Genomic DNA, 14,180 nt, shown 5'->3' on the forward strand with positions numbered 1-14,180 from the left:
CTCCCTTTCCTTCCTTTGATCTTTCTCTTTCCTTCCTTTTCCTTTCTTCTTTTCTTCCTCTCTCTCTTTTGCTTTCTTTCTTCTCTGTATCCCTTTTTCCTTCCTTTCATCTAACTTTCCAGTTCCTTAAAATTTGATCCACTCGCATTGACCCAGCCTTCCGTTTCCTCTTCCTTCTTTCCTTCCCCTCTTTCTCTTCCTTGCCCCTCACCCTTGTCCTTTTCTCCCCTCCCCCTCTCATTCCTTCCGTTCTCCCTTTCTCTTTCTCTCCCTTCCATTTTCCCAACCCTTTGTTCATCCCAGCCAGTAAAAAACCCCACTGTTTCCACGGGGAGAGGGTGGGGGGGCTTGCAAATTCAAACGGCCACTAAACAAACGGTTGTAAGTCGGGGGAACTCCCTGTAACAGAATGTAACAGGATTATCAGGCTGTGTGTTGTGTGAAATCGTCTCCTGTGCGGAGCAGCCCGAGAAGCCGACAACGGCTGTGACTGCGGGAAAAGGAAAAATAAGAAAAACCAACAACTTTGCAATTAATTCTTTGGCAGATTGTCTAGCCAGCCTCCTGCGGTGTCTTTTTCCTGCTTTTATCTCTGTCCTTCCTTTGTTTATTCTGCTTTTATAAAGTTCCTCTCCTTGTTCCCCATTTCCTCCCCTAGGTCTATTTATCTCTTGTGGCTTTGCTCCTCCGAATATTTCGGAGCTTATGCTGCCTCGCACATCTGACCTCAACTTAACAATGGTTTGTTTAGAAAAATCAGAACTGCAGAAGAAACAATGGCTGCCAAGCTGCCTTCCCTTGAGGACCTGTATGCTGCACAAGTCAAAAAGAGGGCGGGGAAAATATTTACTGACCCCTCACATCCTGGACACAAACTGTTTCAACTCCTTCCCTAAAAACGTCACTACAGAGCACTGCACACTAAGACAACTAGACACAAGAAGAGTTTTTTCCCAAATGCCATCACTCTGCTAAACAAATAATTCCCTCAGCACTGTCAAACTATTTACCAAATCTGCACTTCTATTTCTACTAGTTTTTTCTCATCATTCCTATCATCCTTTTCCTCCCACTTAGGACTGTCTGACTGTAACTTGTTGCTTGTATCCTAAGATTTTTATTAATATTGATTGTTTCTTCATTGCTTATTTGACCCCTACGACAATCATTAAGTGTTGTCCCCCATGATTCTTGACAAATGTATATTTTCTTTTATGTACACTGAGAGCATCTGCACCAAAGACAAATTCCTTGTGTGTCCAATCACACTTGGCCAATAAAATTCTATTCCATTCTATTTAGTGACCATTTGATGTTACAACCGCACTGAGAAAAGAGGCCTGGGAACATTTTTCACACTTAACGAATCCCAGTGACCAGTTAGGTCCCACAGAGTTGGCCTTCTCCGGATCCCATCGACTAAACAATGTCGTCTGGCGGGACCCAGGGGAAGACCCTTCTCTGTGGTGGCCCCGACTCTCTGGAACCAACTCCCCCCAGATATCAGAGTTGCCCCACCCTCCTTGCCTTTCGCAAGCTCCTTAAAACCCACCTCTGTCGTCAGGCATGGGGGAATTGAAATTTCCCCTTCCCCCTAGGCTTATAGAATTTGTACATGGTATGCTTGTATGTATGAGTGGTTTTTTAAATTGGGGTTTTTAGATTATTTTTAATATTAGATTTTTTTACATTGTCTTTTTTATTGTTGTTAGCCGCCCCGAGTCTTCGGAGAGGGGCGGCATACAAATCTAATAAATAAATAAATAAATAATAATAATAATAATAATAATAATAATAATAAATAATTAACAATCTTTGCAACATCCCCACAGTCACATGGTCAAAATTCAGGCAACTGTCTCGTATTTATGATGGTTGCAATGTCCTGACAAGCAAAGAATATAGAACATAGAATTAGAATTATTTATTGACCAAGTATGATTGCACGCACAAGGAATTTGTCTTTGGTGCAGATGCTCTCAGTGTGCATAAGATACATTTGTCAAGAATCATGAGGTATAACACTTAATGATTGTCACAGGGTCAAATAAGCAATCGGGAAAAACCAAATTAATAAAACTCTTAAAAGATACAAGCAACAGGTTACAGTCAAACGTGGGAAGAAATGGGGGGGGTGAATGATGGGGAAAATTAGTAGTAATAGTGCAGATTTAATGAATAGTTTGACAGTGTTGAGGGAATTATTTATTTAGCAGAGTGATGGTTTTCAGGGGGAAAACTGTTCTTGTGTCTAGTTGTCTTGGTGTGCAGTGCTCTGTAGTGACGTTTTGAGGGTGGGAGTTGAAACAATTTGTGTCCAGGATGTGAGGGGTCAGTATATATTTTCACCGCCCTCTTTTTGACTCGTGCAATATACAGATCCTCGATGGAAGGCAGGTTGGCAGCCATTGTTTTTTCTGCAGTTCTGATTCTCCTCTGAAGTCTGTGTCGGTCTTGTTGGGTTGCAGCACCAAACCAGACAGTTATAGAGGTGCAGATGACAGACTCAATGATTCCTCTGTTGAAGGAGAAAGGTTAGAAGTTATCGAAGAAGCCAGATTCACTTGAGAACTGTGTTACTAACTTAACAACTGCAGGAATCCATTTAGCGACCGTGGCAAGAAAGATTGCAAAATGGAGCGAAACTCACTTAAGAAATGTTTTGCTCAGCGATGGAAATGTTGACCTCCGTTGTGATCGTACGTTGAGGACTAATTGTACCAGCTCTTAATTTTTCAACCTAAAATCCAGCTAATCATCTTTTAAGACTAGAAGTTTTAGACTTTTTAAAAGCCTATTGGAATCCAAAGCAAACTCTGCAAATGATTTTACGGTTCGATTCCAAAAAGCATGTTTTTCTAAAAAAAAATTTTTTTTAATTGTTATTATTAGAAAGCCTACAATTAGTCCTCACCACCACATTTGTCGCCAGGATTTTAAGTTGCTAAATAATAGAATCCTAGAGCTGGAAGGGACCTTGGAGGTTGTCTAGTCCAGCCCTCTGCTCAAGCAGGAGATCTTTCTTTCTTTCTTTCTTTCTTTCTTTCTTTCTTTCTTTCTTTCTTTCTTTCTTTCTTTATTTATTTATTTAATTTAATTTAATTTAATTTAATTTAATTTTGTCCAATACACAATAATACACAATGAAGGTTATAGAGGATATAGTAGAGAATAAATACGAGATATAGGAGAGACTATAGGACAGGGAACAGAAGGGACTCTAGTGCGCTTATGTACGGCCCTTACTGACCTCTTAGGAATCTGGAGAGGTCAACCGTGGATAGTCTAAGGGTAAAATGTTGGAGGTTAGGGGATGATACTACGGAGTCCAGTAATGAGTTCCACACTTCAACAACCCGATTACTAAAGTCGTATTTTTTACAGTCAAGTTTGGAGCGGTTAACATTAAGCTTGTATCTGTGTTGTGCTCTTGTGTTGTTGTGGTTGAAGCTGAAGTAGTCTTTGACAGGCAGGACGTTGCAGCATATGATCTTGTGGGCAATATTTAGATCATGTTTAAGGTGTCTTAGTTCTAAGCTTTCTAGGCCCAGGATTGAAAGTCTAGTCTCGTAGGGTGTTCTGTTTTGAGTGGAGGAATGAAGGGCTCTTCTGGTGAAGCATCTTTGGACATTTTCAAGGGTGTCAATGTCTGAGATGTGGTATGGGTTCCAGACAGATGAGCTATACTATTTCAGGACAAATGGTTGTCCAGTCTCTTGAAAACTCTACTGATGGAAGCACCCACAGTTTCTGGAGGGAAATCCTTCCAATGATTCATTGTTCTCACTGCCAGGTAAGACTTAACTGGGCGCCAGGAAAAAGAGGCAGCAGCTTTAATGAGCCTCCTCCTTAAGGCAGCTCTTCCAAGAGCTGAATCGTGGCTTCAGTAAACTTTTTAATAACCCTGGAACTCCCTAATTTCCTACAAAGTGGCTGCACTAGCTGGCCAGGCTTCCAAAATCTTTTTTCCCCATTTGTTTGTGGGTTGTTTTTTTTTTTACAAATGATGCCGTCGCCCCCTTATCAATTGGCAGGCCTCCCCTGTTCCTCCCCTCCCTCTCGGCAGTCCATCCACCCCGAAAAAGCAACTTCTAAATTCATTCCAAAGGAAACAGAGCCAAATCTTGAAGGAAGCTCTTTGTCTTTTGTTTGCAGAAGGACGGATAGATTTGTGTGTGTGTGTGTGTGTGTGTGTGTGTGTGTGTGTGTGTGTGTGTGTTGCCATGCAGAATTCCAGACGTATTGCTCCAGTCAGTTTCAAGTCTTTTTTTCTCTCCTTGATCTGCTTTACACCAGGTGTACGGCGGGATTTCCTCTGGACCAAAGTTTTGGCTTTGCTGGAACCTCTGCCTGCTTTTCAGTGTTTCCTTTTTTCTCCCAAAGGTTCCTACTCAGGGCTTTCCCTGGACACGTGCTCCCCATATGGTTCTCATTAGTCATGGCTTCCGTCCTTCGAATCCGTTACCCGGGCCCAGACTGGCAGGCTTAATTTTTGAGCTTAGTAGAAGGGAAGCAAAAAAGCAGAAAGTTAGCCAGACGGATTTTAAGGAGGGCTTAAAAATCTATCTTTCTTTCTTTCTTTCTTTCTTTCTTTCTTTCTTTCTTTCTTTCCTTCCTTCCTTCTTTCCTTCCTTCCTTCCTTCTTTCTTTTCTTCTTTCTTTCTTTTCTTCTTCCTTTCTTTCTTTCTTTTTCTTTCTTTCTCTTTCTTTCTATCTTCCTTTCTGCTCCTTTCTGTTTCCTTCCTTTCTTCACTCAGTCTTGTTCCTCTTTTTTATTTCTTTGCCTTTTTCTCTTTCTTTCTCTTTCCTTTTTTCTTTCTCTAGCTTTCTTTCTTCTTTTCTCTTTCTTTCTTTCTTCCCTCAGTCTTGCTCCTCTTTTCTTTTTTTCTTTCTTTCTTTCCTTTCTTTTCTTCTTTCTTTCTTTCTCTTTTTCATTTTTTCTTTCCTCTTTTCCCCCTTCCTTCCTTTTTTCTTTAATGTTTCTTTCCTTTCCCCTTTTCCTTTCCCCTCCCCTCCCTCCCCTCCCCTCTTCTTCTCCTTCCCCTTTCCAGCCAAACCAATTCATGAATTAAGTCTCAAAAGCCAGCTGCCTTCCTTTCCTTCCTTTCCCTCCCTCCCTCCTCTCTCTTGATTGACAGGTTGAGCAAATCCCTCTTGGAAATGCTGTGATCTGGAGGCTGTTCTGGATTGATGCCTTCGGCTGTCTGGGGTAAAATGGGGAGGGGGCGAAGGGTTGCCTTGCTGTCAGAAAGGCGGAGTTGGACAGGGTGGGCTTAAAAGTTTTGCCTGCAAGTTTGCCATCCAAACTGGCGGAGGTTCCGTTCTTTGGAGATTCCGTTCTTTGCAAAGCCTTGTGCACTTTTAATTCTTTTGATGGGGAGGCACATTTTCCATGCTGCAGGTTTCTCCGCTTGAAGAAACGTCTGCTGGAGCATCATTTCTCTGTGAGTATTCAGGTTTATAATAATTTGATCCTTCCTTCCGTCTCTGTGTATCTTTAAGGGGAATTAAAAACTTTTTTTTAAGGGGGGCGGCAGGAAAACAGCTCTGCAATTCTTAAAATTGCCTTAGACTCTTAATGCAGTGACTTTCAACCTTTTTTGAACCGCGGCACATTTTTTACATTTACAAAATCCTGGGGCACACCACCAACCAAAACGACACAAAACGACACTCTAAGACACTCTCCCCTCTTTTCCATCCCTGTCTCCTCCCCCTCGTGTGTGTGTGTGTGTGTGTGTGTGCGTGTACATACTCTTGAACCATTTCCAAAAACAGGTTAGGGCTGGGGGGGTTTCTCTTATTTTTTGGGTGCTTTTTATCATATGCTTTTCTCTCTCTCTCTTGCTTTCGCTCTCTCTCTCTCTCACTTGCTTTCTCTCTCACTCTTTCTTTCTCTCTCTCTTTCTCTCTTTCTTGCTTTCTTTCTCTTTCTCTCACTCTTTCTTTCGCGCTCTCTCTCACTCTCTCTCTCTCTCTCTCAGCAAAAAGTTGTGAGACCAGAACCTGAGCTTCCTTCTTCGTGGCACACCTGACCATGTCTCGCGGCACACTAGTGTGCCACGGCACAATGGCTGAAAAACACTGTCTTAATGGAATTGGTGGGTTCAAAATAACTTCCCCTCCTCCAAAAAGAAGCAAAAAAATACTGTGGTTTTAAAAAGGGTTCAAAATTGCTTCCCACCTAACCCCCCCAAAAGCAAAGTCTTGTGGTTTAAAAAAGGTGTAAAGAGATGGTGAAATCGCATTTCATTGAATCTGTCAAAAAAAAATAATCAGGCATTGCTCTGAAAATATTATCATATTTTCCTTTTTGCTAATGTGAAAATCTTCCTGCTCTCTTAAAAGACTTTTCTTAGTTTCTCTCTTGTGATGGTTCCAGGACGGAGCTGCCTGAAAAATGATAGAAAAAAAATGCATGCCTTGGAAATATCTCATTTTTTAGTATGGTTCTGTATACTGTATTTCCAAATGGAAAAGTCCCAGCATCGACTTAAAAAATTCTAGAGCAATGAATTAAAACTTTTTTTTTAAATGATTAGTTAAAAGTCATTCTAGAACAATGAATTAAAATGTGAAAAAGACTCCATGTTATTACTTTAAAATAGTTCTGGAGTGTCCCAGCATCGACTTAAAAAATTCTAGAGCAATGAATTAAAACTTTTTTAAAAAAAAATTGATCCATTGAAAGTCATTCTAGAGCAATGAGTTAAAACTTTTTTAAAAAACCCATGTTATCAGTTAAATACAGTTCTGGAGCAAACTATTTTTTAAAATTAAAAAACAGACCTCACTTATCAATTAAGACTAGTTCTGAAGGAATCAATTTAAAAAGATTCCATCTCTCAATTAAGAATGGTTCTGAAACCAAGAATTTTTTTAACAAAGAAGAAAAATAAAAATAAATCTGGGAGAATCACTCAAAAAATCCCATCTCGTTCTGGAGCAATCTTATTTTTTCCTCGCATCCTGGACATAAATTGTTTCAACTTGTACTCTTAAAAGGACACTATAGAGCACTGCACACCAAGACAACTAGACACAAGGACAGTTTTCCCCGAACACCATCACTCTGCTAAACAAATAATCCCCTCACCACTGTCAAACTATTCACTAAGTCTGCACTACTATTACTATTAGTCTTCTAATCGTTCCTATCACCCATTTCCTCCCACTTATGACTGTATGACTGTAACTTGTTGCTTGTAGCCTTAAGATTTTTATTAATATTGATTGTTTCCTGATTGCTCATTAAGTGTTGTACCTCATGATTCTTGATGAATGCTTTTGAGCAGGGGGTTGGAGTAGATGGCCTCCAAGATCCCTCCAAGATCCCAGCCCTATGATTCTATAAATAAAGACTGAAGGGAGGGAGAACTCTTATTTTGCATTTTTTTTGTTCTTCTTTCTCTTTCTAGAATTTTTTTTATATCGTGGCGACCAAAACTGAACGCCGTATTCCAAGTGTGGCCTTCCCAAGGCCTTTAAAATGGTATTAACACTTTGCATGATCTTGATTCTCTCCCTCTGTTAATGCAGCCTAGAACTGTGTTGGCTTTTTTGGCAGCTGCTGCACATAGCTGGCTCCTATTTAAATAGTTGTCCACTAGGACTCCAAGATCCATCTCACAGTTGCTACTGTTGAGCAAGGTACCACATATACTGTACCTGTGTGTTTTGTTTTTCTTGCCTAAATGTGGAACCTGACATTTTTCACCGTTGAATTTCATTTCGTTAGATAGCGCCCAGGGTTCAAGTCTGTCAAGATCCTTCTGTACCTTGAGCCTATCTTCTGGAGAGTCGGCTATTCCTGCCAGTTTGGTGTCATCTGCAAATTTGATGAGTTCCCCATCTGGATGGGTGTCAACAGACTCAAACTCAACCCGGATAAGACGGAGTGGCTGTGGGTTTTTCCTTCCAAGGACAATTCCATCTGTCTGTCCATTACCCTGGGGGGGAATTACTGACCCCCTCAGAGAGGGTCCGCAACTTGGGCGTTCTCCTCGATCCACAGCTCACATTAGAGAACCATCTTTCGGATGTGGCGAGGACGGCGTTTGCCCAGGTTCTCCTGGTGCACCAGTTGCGGCCCTATCTGGACTGGGAGTCACTGCTCACAGTCACTCATGCCCTCATCACCTCAAGGTTCGACTACTATAACACTCTCTACATGGGGCTACCTTTGAAAAGTGTTCGGAAACTTTAGATTGTGCAGAATGCAGCTGCGAGAGCAATCATGGGCTTCCCTAAATATCCCCATGTTACACCAACACTCCGCATTGGTTGCTGATCAATTTCCGGTCACAATTCAAAGTGTTGGTTATGACCTATAAAGCCCTTCATGGCATCAGATCAGAATATCTCTGGGACCGCCTTCTGCTGCACGAATCCCAGTGACCGATTATGTCCCACAGAGTTGGCCTTCTCCGGTCCCGTCGACTAAACAATGTCGTCTGGCGGGTCCCAGGGGAAGAGCCTTCTCTGTGATGGCCCTGACTCTCTGGAACCAGCTCCCCCCGGAGATTAGAACTGCCCCCACCCTCCTTGCCTTCCGTAAACTCCTTAAAACTCACCTCTGCCGTCAGGCATGGGGGAATTGATGCATTCCCCCCTCCCCCGGTCCTATACAATTTATGTATGGTATGTATGTCCGGTTTAATAATGGGGTTTCAAAATGTTTTTTAAATTTATTAGATTTGTTATGAATTGTCTTATTGTATGCTGTGAACCGCCCCTAGTCTACGGAGAGGGGCGGCGTACAAATCTAATAAATAATAAAATAATAATAATAATCTATCCCCTCGTCCAAGTCATTGATGAAGATGTTGAACAGTCTTGGGCCTCAAACAGAGCCTTGTAGCATCCACTTCATACTTTTCTCCATCTAGTTGCAGCTCCATTAAGCACTACATGTTCAGTGCTGTTGGTCAGCCAGTTGCAAATCCATCTGGTGGTGATGCCCGCTGCTTTGACATCAGTTCTCCCACTTAGTTTAGTGGGCATTGTGTTGAAACCGTGCGTCTTTTTGACACACTGTGTTTGCATTGTTGTTGTTAAGCTGCTTTTTATTTTATTTTTAAATTAGAATAGAATAGAATTTTTATTGGCCAAGTGTGATTGGACACAAAAGGAATTTGTCTTGGTGCAGATACTCTCAGCGTACATAAAATAAAATATACATTTGTCAAGAATCATGTTGTACAACACTTAGTGATTGTCATAGGAGTCAAATAAGCAATGAAGAAGCAATATTAATAAAAATCTTAGGATATAAGCAACAAGTTACAGTCATACAGTCAACATGGGAGGAAATGGGTGATAGGAATGATGAGAAAAACTAGTAGAATAGAAGTGCAGATTTAGTAGAAAGTCTGACAGTGTTGAGGGAATTATTTGTTTAGCGGAGTGATGGCGTTCGGGAAAAAAGTGTTCTTGTGTGTAGTTGTCTTGGTGTGCAGTGCTCTGTAGTGACGTTTTGAGGGTAGGAGTTGAAACAATTTGTGTCCAGGATGTGAGGGGTCAGTCAATATTTTCCCCGCCCTCTTTTTGACTCGTGCAGTATACAGGTTCTCAGTGGAAGGCAGGTTGGCAGCAATTGTTTTTTCTGCAGTTCTGATTCTCCTCTGAAGTCTGTGTAAGTCCTGTTGGGCTGCAGCACCAAACCAGACAGTTATAGAGGTGCAGCTGGGAAGCAATGGACGATGGGAGCTATTGTATGATTTAATATTATGGTGGTGCTAATACTACAGCTTATAACTGCAGTTGGGAGCAGAATTTCAGTGGTTCAGAAAGGCAGTTAGTTGTTACGTGAGTCGTGCCCGATTTAATGACCTTTTGGCCACAGAGTCACATGGTCGTTAAACAAATTCAAATTTTATTTATTTATTTATTTATTCATTAGATTTGTATGCCGCCCCTCTCCGTAGACTCGGGGCGGCTCACAACAACAATAGAAAGCAGTTCATAACAAATCTAATAATTTAACGCTTAAAAAACAAAACATTAAAATCCCCGTTATTAAAGCAGACATACACACAGACATACCATACTTAAATTGTACAGGCCCGGGGGAGATGTCTCAATTCCCCCATGCCTGACGGCAAATGCCCCTCGTTGACTTAGCTTGCCGGAAACCTGATGAGAAATTCGCAAATGGTGATCATGACAACTGTCATAAATAAATATCGGTTGCCAAATTTTGATCATGTGACCTTGGGGGTGCTGTCTGATGGGCATAAGCGCGAATACCGTTTGCTCTTCCCTTTTTTCAGTGCTATTATAACTTTGAACAGTTGCTAAATGAGTGACTGTAAGTTGAGGGCTACTTGTACTGAGTATCCAAATTATTTCAGTGGTGAGCCATACAACACAACTCAGGTCCTCCACTGACTCCATGGAGGTACACAAGATTCCGGGGTGGGGTTTCTTTTCCCAACTTTCTCCTTCACTGTTCATCAACCTGTTGGTCTCCCATCCAGGCACCAACCAGGTCAGAATCTGTTTAGCTTTCCAAGGTCACAGCTGATGAAATGCTGCCACCTATTGGCATAAAACAAAAAAAACCTGTTGATAGGGTATATATGTGTCCCGGGATAATGTTACAGGATCCAATCTGGATCAGCCACTGGGAATTAATCTTCTGAGTTTCGGACACCATCCTAAGGAAACCTCTCTAGCAAGTGGTGTGTTTTTATATGGTGCCTACTTTCGGGTGGCTTTTTAATTGTTGACTGGGGTGTTGATGGGCGGTTGTTAAGTTGTTGGCTGTTGTTTTTGTCTTTTGCTGCCCTACTGCTCCTAAAGTATCTGATAAGTTAGGTGGTAAAATCAGCATTCATGTTGTCAGCCAAGAGGCCCAGTTTCCCAGGCTTTAATAATTTCTCCTGGCTGTTTTTGTACCTGCTCAGCCAACAATCTTAGTAGCTGCGAAAATGAATGTATGTCCTTGTTCCGAGCAGCTGTGGACGTGGCAGACCAAGGAAATATTAGTGCAAAATGCAGCCGCGCGAGCTATAGTGGGGCTCCCAAGATCTACCCACATTTCAACATCACTCTGTGAGCTGCACTGGTTGCCAGTTGGTCTCCGGGTGCAACTCCATCATCTCTGTTCCAACTTAACAATAGTTCATAAAATCATATAACAAAATGTCCTTCCAGTTAGTGACTGCTTCACCTTCAACCGCAACAACACACGAGCACATAATAGATTTAAACTAAATGTCAACCTTTCTAGAGTGTAAAAAAATACGACTTCAGCAAGAGAGTAACCAACCCCTGGAATGCTCTACTTGACTCTGTGGTTTCAACTCTTAGCCCCCAAACCTTTAACCATAGATTATCTTCAATTGACTTCTCTCCCTTTCTAAGAGGTCTGTAAGGGGCGTGCATAAGCGCACCATCGTGCCTACCATCCCTGTCCTACTGTTCTACAGTGTTCCCTCGATTTTCACGGGTTCGAACTTCGCGAATAGCCTATACCACGGTTTTTAAAAAAATATTAATTAAAAAATACTTCGCGTTTTTTTTCCTATACCACGGTTTTTCCTGCCCGATGACGTCATACGCCATCACCAAACTAATAATTTTTGCAAATAAACAAAAATAATAATTATTGTTAATAAATAATTATGTTTATAAATATCAGGATCACTAAGTGTCTTATTCAATGTGAGTACCAGTAATAATGGTGAATAAATGGTTGTTAAGGGAATGGGAAATGGTAATTTAGGGGTTTAAAGTGTTAAGCGAAGGCTTGTGATACTGTCCATAGCCAAAAATAGTGTATTTACTTCCGCATCTCTACTTCGCGGAAATTCGACTTTCGTGGGCAGTCTCGGAACGCATCCCCCGCGAAAATCGAGGGAACACTGTATTGTCTTCTATCCTTACTTTTCTAATATTTTATTTATACAATTTACCATCCTATAATTGTTTGACAAATATAAATAAATAAAATAAAAAATAAATTCAAAGTGCTGGTTATGACCTACAAAGCCCTACATGGGTTAGGACCAGATTACCTTTCGGACCGCCTTCTGCCTCATATATCCCAGCGGCCACTTAGGTCCCACAGAGTCGGCCTTCTCTGGATCCTATCGGCCAGACAATGTTGACTGGCGGGGCGTAGGAGAGGAGCCTTCTCTGGGAGGGCCCCAGCCCTCTGGAATCAGCTTCCCTTGGAGATACGTACCGCCGCCTCCCTCCTGGTCTTTCATGAAGCCCTGAAGACCTGCCTCCGCCAGTGAGCATGGGGACCATGAGCCATGAGTTTGGCCCCAACCAATATTATGAATGTGTATGGATGGATGTGTATGACTGTATATGGGGTTTTCTAACATTTTTAGTAATCTTGTACAATCCTTTTTATAGTAATTTAGATTTTTTCAAAATAGATTTTTATTGAATTATATACATATTAAAAACACAGAAACAAATCAGTGTATTGTCAGTTTGTGAGTACAATTGTAAGATGTCTGTTGTATGACAGTACAACATATATACCCCTTCCCTCCCCCCTCCCCTGCTGTATCTTTACAGCATATCTCGTTATAAGTTCACGGATATTTGTATCAGCGTAATTATACATATATAGAAATAATAATAATAATAATACAGGTAAAAAGAGTTTATCAACAAATAAAGTGTTATTCATCTATATTTGGAATAATTTTGTATTTTCTTTTATTTTTTTATTTTAACCTTATGTACAGCTATTCTTTTTTAGGTTGTTAACCCAATTATAAAAGTTTTTCCATGTGTCTTTGTCTTGTATTTGTTTATCGTTTTTCAGTTTTTGTGTTAGTGTATCATATTCTGCACAAAGTATTTTTTTGATCATCTCTCTTTCTGTTGGTGGATCTTCTTTCTTCCAATTTTGTGCTATAGTGATCCTGGTTGCTGTAATTAAGTGTTGTATTAAAATGGTACTCTTCTTTTTTGACTCTCATATCTATGATACCTAGTAGGAAGATTTCTTTATGTATATTGTTGCCTTTATAATGTTGTATGCTGCCTTGAGTCGCCTCGAGAAGGGTGGCATAGAAATCTAATACATAAATAAGTAACAGCCAACAACAGCCATTAACATCCCAACCAGTAATTGAAAATCCACAGATAACTAGGCCCCACATAAATATCACGCATAGAATAACGCAGAAGTGAGAAAAATTCCGGCAGGGTGAGCTCCGCCGTGAGTCTGAAAGCTGGAAAGACAAAAACTCTAGTCCTCATGAATGACCCAGGTTGGATCCTGCAAAAAGAAAAAAGAAAGAAAGAAATGGATCACAGCAAAGAATTAAGTTGTAATTAACTTTTCAACCTGGCACCAGACTGTGAGTTAAGCAGTCCTCCCAGGTAACAGGTGGATATATTTGGGACACACTGTATGGGATTATTGGGTGTTGCACACAGGGAAAGGGGGAGGGGAAGAAAGAAAAAAGGGGGAGGGAAGGACAGGGTGTCCAGTAAACCTGGAAAATAGGGAATTTTTAGGGATATCGGCAGTTCAGGAAATATCAGGGAATTATCAGGGAATTCGTGAAAAAAACGGAATAAATCCGAGGATAAAACCAAATTGTATTAAAATGTTTAAAAGTCAGGGAAAAACCACGGAAAAAAAAGAAAAAAGAATCACGCTTCCTGGCAGAGTCAAGCAAAAATGAGCATAACTGTGGCAAGAACTTGCTTCCTCAGCTACCGATATTTCTCCACGGCTTAGCCATTTCATCTACAACTGCGCCTTAGCCAGATCGCAAGTTACAGGGAAATGTCAGGGAATTTCAAAATGCTTCCCCTCCTGGACACCCTGGAAGGAGGAATGGAAGGCGAAAGGGGAGAGAAAAAGAAGGAGGGGAGGGGAGGAGAGTAAGGGAAGGGGAAGAGAGGGGAAGTTTATATTGTATATAAATAGAGCAAACTCCACTCCTTTCTAGCACTGACGATGTTACCTAGTTGGCTCATAAAATGTCTGCAAGAAAAGCATAAAGAGCACCAAGAACCTCACATTCCTCCTCCTCCTCCATTTTAACACTGATGACGTTACCTAGTTGGGTCATGAAACTTCAATTAAACCACCAATTCAGAGACCAAGGACTGCACAGAATGAATGAGTGAGTGAGTGAGTGAGTGAGTGAGTGATTGAGTGAATTCAACGAATGAATGAGTGAATTCAATGAATGAAT

At 41.1% G+C, this 14,180-nt stretch overlaps 1 protein-coding gene across 9 annotated transcripts in view; it reads left to right on the forward strand.

The window, feature by feature from the left end:
* GJC2 (gap junction protein gamma 2) overlaps window positions 1-14,180 on the forward strand; it is a 74,107-nt gene that overhangs the window by 54,090 nt on the left and 5,837 nt on the right. Inside the window, exon 1 of one of the 9 annotated variants that reach the window (XM_070729620.1) lies at window positions 5,329-5,444. The exons of the other annotated variants lie outside the window; for them this stretch is intronic. The gene's annotated coding sequence lies outside the window, so the exon portion shown is untranslated. Of the gene's footprint in view, window positions 1-5,328; window positions 5,445-14,180 lie in introns of those variants that run through there. 9 annotated transcript variants of the gene reach the window in all.

Source organism: Erythrolamprus reginae, chromosome Z, assembly GCF_031021105.1.
Source record: "Erythrolamprus reginae isolate rEryReg1 chromosome Z, rEryReg1.hap1, whole genome shotgun sequence".
In the NCBI taxonomy this organism is placed as follows: domain Eukaryota; kingdom Metazoa; phylum Chordata; class Lepidosauria; order Squamata; family Dipsadidae; genus Erythrolamprus; species Erythrolamprus reginae.